The sequence below is a fragment of the Triticum urartu genome, chromosome 7 (assembly GCF_003073215.2).
Source record: "Triticum urartu cultivar G1812 chromosome 7, Tu2.1, whole genome shotgun sequence".
Taxonomy (NCBI): domain Eukaryota; kingdom Viridiplantae; phylum Streptophyta; class Magnoliopsida; order Poales; family Poaceae; genus Triticum; species Triticum urartu.
In genome coordinates this window covers 693343562-693356205 of record NC_053028.1, presented here as the reverse complement: position 1 = coordinate 693356205, position 12644 = coordinate 693343562, and positions in this window count along the sequence as shown.

Sequence of the window (12644 nt, the reverse complement as noted above, 5' to 3'; positions counted from 1 at the left end):
GGTATATAGATGCACTCCCCTTCCCCTCGTTGCTAGATTACTCCATAGATTGATCTTGGTGATGCGTAGAAAATTTTAAATTTCTGCTACCATCCCCAACACTTTCTCCATGCTTGGTCGAAAAACAAGTTTTCGTATTTCTATTCAACGCTACTACATATAGTACACGATCATGCATATATACATATAACATCTTTTACGATCCCTAAAATCATCTACCAAAATTGCATTGCAATTCCCGATGGTATTCTTCGTCTTTAGGTATGACGTGCTCCGCGCATTATATCTTAACCTAAGCCCCGGTCATCGATCGACCAAACTGGCCGTACGCGCTAATTAGACGAACCACGCGCTCGCTAGTAATCTACCGTAACTGCTTACAACCAGACTCAACGCGCTTTGCCTGGCATGGATTCCTTCGCAAAAAATCTAGCATTAATGAGTTACGATCACCAACCGCTAACTAAACTGGTTCTGCATGAAGTAGTAATGATATGGCCGTCACTGTTATATAGCAGTAGTAATGCATTACTACATGTAAGTCTAGATTTACTAGGTCAATATTATAAAGCAGTAGTAATGCATTACTACATGTGAGCCTACATTTACTAGGTCACTATTATATAGTAGTAGTCATGCTTTACTACATGTGAGCCCGGATTTACTAGGTTTACCATGCGCAGGACCAAAGCGTCTCTAATTTTTTTTCCATTCATATTTTTTATTCCATTATCTTCCAGTCCATCTTTTTACTGCTGCTACTAATTCGTTACTACATGTTAGCAAGGTTTTACTATGTTCAGGGATCAAACCATCGATAAAGCATTGTCTGGTAAAGAACATTTGTTTATTACCATCTATATTACCCCTATTACTACTAATGCATAGTGATCACCGAGTCAGAATGGAGCGGACCACACATGGTAAAAAAATTAAATGCATTACTTTTTCTTGCAAACACCATTACCCTCGAAAAAATTCGGTGGAGAGCCCCACGAGCCGTTCGCCTAATTAGGACCAGCCGGAGCGCATGCTAAGCATTATGCGCGCTCGCGCACAATAACGCCACCGTACTTCAAATTGAAAGGGTGATAAGATAAAATTGTGAATATTAAACTTAACACAATTGATGGTAATAAGATAAAATTGTGAATATTATTTACGTACTTCAAATTGTTGTGAAGATAAGCCCCGCTCAGAGGTCGAGTGGCGAATGAATTATTCCCGGGTGCCTGCCACAAGTACTTTATGAGAATAGAGTTCAATCAAAATGATAATCAAGCATGATAATGGTATTGACAACGCGGTTGATGTAGTCGAACTTCTTCTCGTTCCGACCGATCAAGCACCGAACGTACGGCACCTCCAAATTCTGCACACGTTCAGCTCGATGACGTCCCTCAAACTCTTGATCCAGCAAAGTGTCGAGGGAGAGTTCTGTCAGCACGATGGCGTGGTGACAGTGATGGTGAAGTGATCCGCGTAGGGCTTCGCCTAAGCACTACGAAGATATGACCGGAGGCATAAACTATGGAGGGGGGCGCCGCACACGGCTAACAATTGTTGGTGTGTGTTCTAGTGGTGCCCCCCCCCCTCCTCGTATATATAGCAATGGAGGCATAAACTGTGGAGCAGAGGCAGCCAAGGGGGCACCCCAAGTAGGAGGAATCCTACTTGGGCGCCTCCCAATTCGGCCTCCCCCCCTTCCATATACATCTAGAGTGGGAAGGAAGGAGGAGGGAGGAGAGAAGGAAGGGGGGGCTAAATTGCTCCCATTCCTTTCTTTCTTCCCCTCTTTCCTTCCCCCTTATTTTCGCTTACATGGGGCGCACCAGCCCCCTATGCGCTGGTCTGTCCCCTTCTTGGCCCATTAGGCCCATGTAGTTGCCGGGGGGATGCCCAAAACCCCTTCTGGTGACCCGATATGTACCCGGTACCCCTGAAACACTTTCGGTATCCGAATATCATCGTCCAATATATGAGTCTCTACCTCTCAACCATTTAGAGACTCCTCGTCATGTTTGTGATCTCATCCAGGACTCCGAACAAAATTCGGTCACCAAATCACATAACTCATATAATACAAAATCATCATCGAACGTTAAGCGCTCGGACCCTACGGGTTCGAGAACTATGTAGACATGACCGAGACACCTCTCCGGTCAATAACCAACAGCGGAACCATGATGCTCATATTGGTTCCCACATATTCTACAAAGATCATTATTGGTCGTACCGTAATGACAACATACGTTATTCCCTTTGTCATCGGTATGTTACTTGCCCGAGATTAAATCGTCGGTATCTTTATACCTAGTTCAATCTCGTTACCGGTAAGTCTCTTTACTTGTTCAGTAATACATCATCCCGCAACCAACTCATTAGTCACATTGCTTGCAAGGCTCCTTATGATGTGTATTACTGAGAGGGCCCAGAGATACCTCTCCGATACTTGGAGTGAAAAATCCTAATCTTGATATATGCCAACCCAACAAACACCTTCATAGATACCTGTAGAGCATCTTTATAATCACCCAGCTACGTTGTGACGTTTGATAGCACACAAGGTATTCCTCCAGTATTTGGAAGTTGCATAATCTCATAGTCAACAGAATGTTTATAAGTCATGAAGAAAGCAATAGCAATAAAACTTAACGATCATTATGCTAAGCTTAACGGATGGGTCTTGTCCATCACATCATTCTCCTAATGATGTGATCCCGTTCATCAAATGAAAACTCATGTCTATGGTTAGGAAACTTAACCATCATTGATTAACGAGCTAGTGTAGTAGAGGCTTACTAGGGACACTGTGTTTTGTCTATGTATTCACACATGTATCAAGTTTCTGGTTAATACAATTCTAGCATGAATAATAAACATTTATCATGATATGAGGAAATATAAATAACAACTTTATTATTGCCTCTAGGGCATATTTCCTTCAGTCTCACACTTGCACTAGAGTCAATAATCTAGTTCACATCGCCATGTGATTTAATACCAATAGTTCACATTTTTATGTGATTAACACCCATAGTTCACATCGCCATGTGACCAACATCCAAAGGGTTTACTAGAGTTAATAATCTAGTTCACATCGCTATGTGATTAACACCCAAAGAGTATTAAGGTGTGATCATGTTTTGCTTGTGAGAGAAGTTTAGTCAATGGGTCTGACACATTCAGATCTGTATGTATTTTGCAAATTTCTATGTCTACAATGCTCTGCATGGAGCTACTCTAGCTAATTGCTACCACTTTCAATATGTATCCAGATCGAGACTCAGAGTCATCTGGATCGGTGTCAAAGCTTTGCATCAACGTAACTCTTTACGACGAACTCTTTATCATCTCCATAACCGAGAAATATTTCCTTAGTCCTCTAAGGATAACTTTGACCGCTGTCCAGTGATCCACTCCTGGATGACTATTGTACCCCCTTGCCAAACTCATGGCAAGGTACACAATAGGTCTGGTATATAGCATAGCATACTTTATAGAATCTATGGCTAAGGCATAGGAAACGACTTTCATTCTCTTTCTATTTTCTGTCGTGGTTGGGTTTTGAGTCTTACTCAACTTCATACCTTGCAACACAGACAAGAACTCCTTCTTTGACTATTCCATTTTTAACTACTTCAAAATCTTGTCAAGGTATGTAATCATTGAAAAAATTTATTAACGTCTTGATCTATCTCTATAGATCTTGATGCCCAATATGTAAGCAGCTTCACCAGGGTTTTTCATTGAAAACTTCTTATTCAATTATCCTTTTATGCTATCCTGTATAAAACCATATGATATGATCACCTTATCAAAGCGTATATTCCAACTCCAAGATGCTTGCACCATTCCATAAATGGATCACTGGAGCTTGCACACTTTGTTAGCACCTTTAGGATTGACAAAACCTTCTAGTTGCATCATATACAACTCTTCTTTAAGAAATCCACTAAGGAATGCAGTTTTGACGTCCATTTGCCAAATTTCATAATCATAAAATGCGGCAATTGCTAACATGATTTAGAGAGACTTAAGCATCACTACGGGTGAGAAGGTCTCATCGTAGTCAACTCCTTGAACTTGTCGAAAACCTTTCGCAACAAGTCGAGATTTGTAGACAGTAACATTACCATCAGCGTCAGTCTTCTTCTTGAAGATCCATTTATTCTCTAAGGCTTGCCAATCATTGGGCAAGTCAACCAAAGTCCACACTTTGTTCTTATACATGGATCCCATCTCAAATTTCATGGCCTCAAGCCATTTCGCGAAATCTGGGCTCATCATCGCTTCCTCATAGTACGTAGGTTTGTCACGGTCTAGTAACATGATTTCCAGAACAGGATTATCGTACCACTCTGGTGCGAAACGTACTCTGGTTGACCTACGGGGTTCGGTAGTAACTTGATCTGAAGTTTCATGATCATCATCATTAGTTTCCTCAATAATTGGTGTAGGCATCACGGGAACTGTTTTCTATGATGAACTACTTTCCAATTCGAGAGAAGGTACAATTACCTCATCAAGTTCTACCTTCCTCCAACTCACTTCTTTCGAGAGAAACTCCTTCTCTAGAAAGGATCCATTCTTAGCAACAAAGATCTTGCCTTCGGATCTGTGATAGAATGTGTACCCAACAGTTTCTATTGGGTATCCTATGAAGACGCACTTCTCCAATTTGGGTTCGAGCTTATCAGACTAAAGATTTTTTCACATAAGCATCGCAACCCCAAACTTTAAGAACGACCGCTTAGGTTTCTTGCCAAACCATAGTTCATACGGTGTCATCTCAACGGATTTAGATGGTGCCCTATTTAATGTGAATCCAGCTGTCTCTAATGCATAACCCCAAAACGATAGTGGTAAATCGGTAAGAGACATCATAGATCGCACCATATACAATAAAGTACGGTTACGACGTTCAGACACACCGTTACGCTATGGTGTTCCAGGTGGCGTGAGTTGTGAAATTATTCCACATTGTTTTAAATGAAGGCCAAACTCGTAACTCAAATATTCGCCTCCGCGATCAGATCGTAGAAACTTAATTTTCCTGTTACGATGATTCTCCACTTCACTCTGAAATTCTTTAAATTTTTCAAATGTTTCAGACTTGTGTTTCATCAAGTAGATATTCCCATATCTGTTCAAATCATCTATGAAGGTCAGAAAATAACGATACCCGCCGCGAGCCTCAACACTCATCGGACCGCATACATCGGTATGTATTATTTCCAGTAAGTCAGTGGCTAGCTCCATTGTTCTGGAGAACGGAGCCTTAGTCATCTTGCCCATGAGGCATGGTTTGCAAGCATCAAATGATTCATAATCAAGTGATTCCAAAATTCCATCCGCATGGAGCTTCTTCATGCGTTTACACCAATATGACCTAAACGGCAGTGCCACAAATATGTTGCACTATCATTATCAACTTTGCTTCTTTTGGCATCAATATTATGAATATGTGTATCACTACAATCGAGATTCAATAAACCATTTACATTGGATGTATGACCATAGAAGGTTTTATTCATGTAACCAGAACAACAATTATTCTCTGACTTAAATGAATAACCGTATTGCAATAAACATGGTCCAATCATATTCATGCTCAACGCAAACACCAAATAACATTTATTTAGGTTCAACACTAATCCCAAAGGTAGAGGGAGTGTGCGATGGTGATCTTATCAACCTTGGAATCACATCCAACACACATCGTCACCTCGCCCTTAACTAGTCTCTGTTCATTCTGTAACTCATGTTTCGAGTTACTAATCTTAGCAACTGAACTAGTATCAAATACCTAGGAGCTACTACGAACACTAGTAAGGTACACAATAATCTGTATATCAAATATACCTTTGTTCACTTTGTCATCCTTCTTATCCGCCAAATGTTTGGGGTAGTTCCACTTCCGGTGACCATTTCCTTTGCAGTATAAGCACTCAATCTCAAGCTTGGGTCCAGCTTTGGGATTCTTCATGGGAGTGGCAACTTGCTTGCCATTCTTCTTGAAGTTCCCTTTCTTTCTCTTGCCCTTTTACTTGAAACTAGTGGTCTTGTCAACCATCAACATTTGATGCTCTTTCTTGATTTCTACCTTTGCCGATTTTAGCATCGCGAAGAGCTCGGAAATCGTTTTCGTCATCCCCTTGCATATTACAGTTCATCACGAAGTTCTAGTAGCTTGGTGATAGTGACTAGAGAACTCTGTCAATAACTATCATATCTGCAAGATTAACTCCCACTTGATTCAAGCGATTGTACTACCCAGACATTCTGAGTACATGCTCACTAGCTGAGCCATTCTCCTCCATCTTGTAGGCAAAGTACTTGTCAGAGGTCTCATACCTCTCGACATGAGCATGAGTCTGAAACACCAATTTCAACTCTTGGAACATCTCATATGCTCCGTGGCATTCAAAACGTTTTTGAAGTCCCTGTTGTAAGCCGTAAAGCATGGTGCACTAAACTATCAAGTAGTCATCATACCGAGCTTGTCAAACGTTCATAACGTCAGCATCAGCTCCTGCAATAGGTCTGTCACCTAGCGGTGCATCAAGGACATAATTCTTCTGTGCAACAACGAGGATAATCCTCAGATCACGGACCCAGTCCACATCATTGCTACTATCATCTTTCAACTTTTCTCTAGGAACATATAAAAATATATAGGAGCTATATCGCGAGCTATTGATCTACAACATAGATATGCAAATACTATCATGACTAAGTTAATGACAAATTAAGTTCAATAAATCATATTACTTAAGAACTCCCACTTAGATAGACATCCCTCGAGTCATCTAAATGACCACCTGATCCATATCAACTAAACCATGTCCGATCATCACGTGAGATGGAGTAGTTTTCAATGGTGAACATCTCTATGTTGATCATATCTAGTATATGATTCATGTTTAACCTTTCGGTATCCAGTGTTCCAAGACCATGTCTGTACATGCTAGGCTCGTCAAGTTTAATCCGAGTATTCCGCATGTGCAAAACTGTCTTGCACCCATTGTATGTGAACATAGAGCCTATCACACCCGATCATCATGTGGTGTCTCAGCACGACGAATTGTCGCAACGGTGCATACTCAGGGAGGACACTTATACCTTGAAATTTTAGAAATGTATGATCTTATAATGCTACCGCCGTCCTAAGCAAAATAAAATGCATAAAATATAAACATCACATGCAATCAAAATATGTGACATGATATATGGCCATCATCATCTTGTGCCTTTGATCTCCATCTCCAAAGCACCGTCATGATCTCCATCGTCACCGGCTTGACACCTTAATCTCCATCGTAGCGTCATGGTCATCTCGCCAACTGCTTCTACAACTATCGCTAACACATAGTGATAAAGTAAAACAATTACATGGCGTTTGCATTTCATACAATAAAGAGACAACCATAAGGCTCCTGCCGGTTGCCAGTAACTTTTACAAAACATGATTATCTCATACAATAACATATATCACATCATGTCTTGACCATATCACATCACAACATGCCCTGCAAAAACAAGTTAGACGTCATCTACTTTGTTGTTGCAACTTTTACGTGGCTGCTACGGGCTTCTAGTAAGAACCGTTCTTACCTATGCATTAAAACCACAATGGTGATTTATCATTTTTTTTGTTTTAACCTTCAACAAGGACCGGCCGCAGTCAAATTTGATTCAACTAAAGTTGGAGAAACAGACACCCGCCAGCCACCTTTATGCAAAACTAGTTGCATGTCTGTCGGTGGAACCGGTCTCATGAACGTGGTCATGTAAGGTTGGTCCGGGCCGCTTCATCCAACAATACTGTCGAATCAAAATAAGACATTGGTGGTAAGAAGTATGACGATCACTGCCCACAACACTTTGTGTTCTACTCGTGTATCATCTACGCATAAACCTGGCTCGGATGCCACTGTTAGGAATCGCAACATGCAATTTAAAAAAATTCCTACACTCACGCAAGATCTATCTAGGAGATGCATAACAACGAGAGGGGGAGAGTGTGTCCACGTACCCTCGTAGACCGGAAGCGGAAGCGTTTTACAACGCGGTTGATGTAGTCGAACTTCTTCTCGTTCCGACCAATCAAGCATCGAATGTACGGCACCTCCAAGTTCTACACACGTTCAGCTCGATGACGTCCCTCAAACTCTTGATCCAGAAAAGTGTCGAGGGAGAGTTCCGTCAACACAACGACATGGTGATGGTGATGGTGAAGTGATCCGCGCAGGGCTTCGCCTAAGCACTACGAAAATATGACCGGAGGTGTAAATTATGGAGGGGGCGCCGCACACGGCTAACAATTGTTGGTGTATGTTCTAGCGGTGCCCCCCCCTCATATATATAGGTTGGAGGGGAGGAGAGGCAGCCAAGGGGGCGCCCCAAGTAGGAGGAATCCTACTTGGACGCCGCCCAATTCGGCCTCCCCCCTTCCATATACATCCGTAGGGGGAAGGAAGGAGGAGGGAGGAGAGAAGGAAGGGGGAGGCCGAATTGCTCCCCTTCCTTTCTCTCTTCCCCTTTTTCCTTCCCCCTTATTTTTTCCTACATGGGGCACACCAGCCCCCTACTGGCTGGTCTGTCCCCTTCTTGGTCCATTAGGCCCATGTAGTTGCGGGGGATGTCCGGAACCCCTTCTGGTGACCCGATATATAGCCGGTACCCCCGGAACACTTCCGGTGTCTGAATATCATCGTCCAATATATGAATCTTTACCTCTCGACCATTTCGAGACTCCTCGTCATGTTCGTGATCTCATCCGGGACTCCGAACAACATTCGGTCACCAAATCACATAACTCATATAATATAAAATCATCATCGAATGTTAAGCGTGCGGACCCTACGGGTTCGAGAACTATGTAGACATGACCGAGACACCTCTCTGGTCAATAACCAACAGCGGAACCTGGATGCTCATATTGGTTCCCACATATTCTATGAAGATCTTTATCGGTCATACCGTAATGACAACATACGGTATTCCCTTTGTCATCGGTACGTTACTTGCCCGAGATTCGATCGTCGGTATATTCATACCTAGTTCAATCTCGTTACCGGCAAGTCTCTTTACTCGTTCCGTAATACATCATCCCGCAACTAACTCATTAGTCACATTACTTGCAAGGCTCCTTATGATGTGTATTACCAAGAGGGCCCAGAGATACCTCTCCGATACTCCGAGTGACAAATCCTAATCTTGATCTATGCCAACCCAACAAACACCTTCGACGATACATGTAGAGCATCTTTATAATCATCCAGTTACGTTGTGACGTTTGATAGCACACAAGGTATTCCTCCGGTATTTGGGAGTTGCATAATCTCATAGTCAAAGGAATGCGTATAAGTCATGAAGATAGCAATAGCAATAAAACTTAACGATCATTATGCTAAGCTTACCGGATGGGTCTTGTCCATCACATCATTCTCCTAATGATGTGACCCCGTTCATCAAATGACAACTCATGTCTATGGTTAGGAAACTTAATCATCTTTGATTAACGAGCTAGTCTAGTAGAGGCTTACTAGGGACACTATGTTTTGTCTATGTATTCACACATGTATCAAGTTTCCAGTTAATACGGTTATAGTATGAATAATAAACATTTATCATGATATAAGGAAATATAAATAACAAGTTTATTAGTGCCTCTAGGGCATATTTCCTTTAGTTGTGGCAAGTGGTGAGCATGCAGTGCGCCACTTTTCTCGGACTGATCTTTGAAATGAGTACTCCTTAATTAATGATTTCGTGTGAAATGATACTCGGTCTCGCAATAGGCAAGACATAGCTCTCACGCTGTAAGACGTGTCATCTGCCTGTATTGTGGAGGTGGGCGTGGCCCTCTCATATGTCTGTCCGTATCCAAGCAAAATAGCCCAACCCCGGCCGAATTAGGGTACGATTCCTATAGCATGCTTCGGCCGCTGGATTGCAACTTACCACGTAACACATACTTCCCACTACACAATGATGAGCCAACCCAACCAGAGACTTTTAGTGACTCCAGTCTTTTGTTTTCCTTTCCTGGCCGGTTTTACTTTTTTCCTGTGTTTTCCTTCTACTTTTTTCATATTTTTTATTTTCTATTTTCCATTTTTCAAACTCATATACATTTTTTAATTCAAAAATAGTTTCCAGATATGTGAAAATGTTTCCAGCCTCATAGACGTTTTCCAAATTCACATTTTTTTCCAATCTCACGAACATTTTTCAAATATGTAAACGATTATTGGTCCATGATTTTTTGCAAACATTGTCTATTATTCACGAACATTTTAAAATTTTGCAAACATTGATTGAACTACATGAACATTTGTTAACTTTCCTGGACGTTTTTCAATTCACATACACTTTATAGACCTTGCAAAAAATTAGAAATATTTTTTGAATTTCAATAAAAATCAACTACATCAAAATATTGTGAATTCGGAACATTTTGTTTATTTCTTGAAAATATTTGAATTCGCCAACATTTTCCAGTTTCGCAATCATATTATCATTTCCACAAACATTTTTGAATTCTTGTAACTCGTTCCTATTTTGAGAATACTTTGACAAATGTATGAACATTTTTTAATTATTCAACACATTTCAAATTTCAGCAAAGATTTTTTTCAATTTAGAAAATAATTTTTGAATTCACGAACATTTCCTCAATTTCACGAGCATTTTTTGAATTTTCTAAAACCTTGAGAAGTACACACCTTTTTGGACTCACAAACATTATTTGAAGATTCTAATTTTTTTTCAATACTTGATTATCATTTGAATTATGAGAACATTTTATGAATCCACGAAAACAATGAAATTCATTATTTTATTTTTAAATTTCTGAACACTTTCTGAATCCTCTAAAAGTATGAAAACATTGGACTTGGGAAGTTTTACTTAAATAAAAAAATATTTTCTGAATTTCTCAAAAATGTTTTGATTCCGTGCACATATTTTTTATTTACAAAAAAATCAGTTTCGCGCATATTTTTTCAACTTCATAAACATTTTTGAAAATTCACAAACATTCCTTTCCAATTCACAGTCTTTTTTGAATTCAAAATATCTGAATATTTTCTGATTGCTTTCACACAAAAACAAAATTCTGATTCGTGTACATTTTTCAAATTCTTGAACTATTTTTTTAATCTGTGAATATTTTTAAGTTATCTATCATTTTTATATTTTTTAAACTTATTTTAAATTTCAAAACATTTTTTGAAGTCATGGTTTTAAAAAGAATTCTTGATTTTTTTAAAAGTTGTTAAAATAAAACAAAATGGAAAAAATTAAGAAAAGTGTAGGTGTCCACATGTGCCCATGGGGAAACCTCTGATCTGTTGATATGCCGACACATCCAAAGTGCAACGCGTCCTTGCAAGCTGACTTTCCACGATGCACCATGGCAAAGCCATGTGATGAGTGCGCCATTTGTGTGTTTCCAACGTACAATGCGTAGAATAGGAGCTCTCCAACTAGGGCTAGTTTGGGGGAACTCCTATATGCCGCTCTATGCGGCAAACAGCCGCAGCTTCGCATAGGCGGGTGTCTACCTGGTCGGCCCATGAAGGAATCAGCTGCGAGCATGTACTGTAGCAGAACATAGGATCTCTTGGAAGAATCCAAGCGCCACAACCAGTCGAGCTAACGAAGGTTATTGAACAAAAAACAGCGTACAGCATTAAATACAAAACATCCATCACAGATCCGATATATTTATAGAAATTCAGAATGCGGTTTTTTTTCAGGAACAACCCTGGGTGTTTTATGAAACAGAACCACTTTTCAACTTTGTAAACAATTTCAAAAAACTGATTTTTTAAAGAACATTGTCTGAATTTCTGAACAAATTTGAAAAACAGAAACATTTTCTGAAAAATCCCGAACATATTTTAGTTTGTGAAAAAATTCTAAATTTGTATTTTTTTGAATTTTTGAACAAATTTGGAAAACAGGAACAATTTTCCGAAATTATCAAACATTTTTGAATTTGCAAAAAATATTTAAAAACAATAAAGTTTTATGACTTTGTGAAAAACAATTGAAAACTGGAAGATTTTTCGAATTTTGAGTACAATTATCGAAAATGGATTTTTTTAAATCCTGAAAAATTTCTAATTAATGAACAAAATTTTATATTGCGAACATTTTTTTATTTATGAAAGTGAGAACAAAATTTGTGAAATTGGGAACAAAATTTGAACATGAGAAAAAAGTATTTGAAATCCCGAACATTTTGTTGAAACATTGAACATTTTCTAGTTTAGAGAAAAACATTGAACATGGGAACAAAAAATTGAATATCTCAAACATTTTTTGAATTTACAGAACGAAATTTTTTAATCAAGAGCAATTTGAAAATCCTAAACTAAATTAGAAAATGCGAACATTTTTTAATGCATAAAAAATAAAATAATGGGACTATTTTTGGAAATTTGGAACTCTAAATGTTTTCGAGTTTTAGAACATTTTTAAAAAGAAAGTAAACAATCTTTGAACTTCTGAACATTTATTGAAATTTGTGAACAAAATTTCAAAAACTGAAATATTTTTTTATTTCTAAAAATTTGTTAAAAAATGAAAATGACAAAGGAAAGAAAAAAGAAAGAAAGAAAATAAAACAC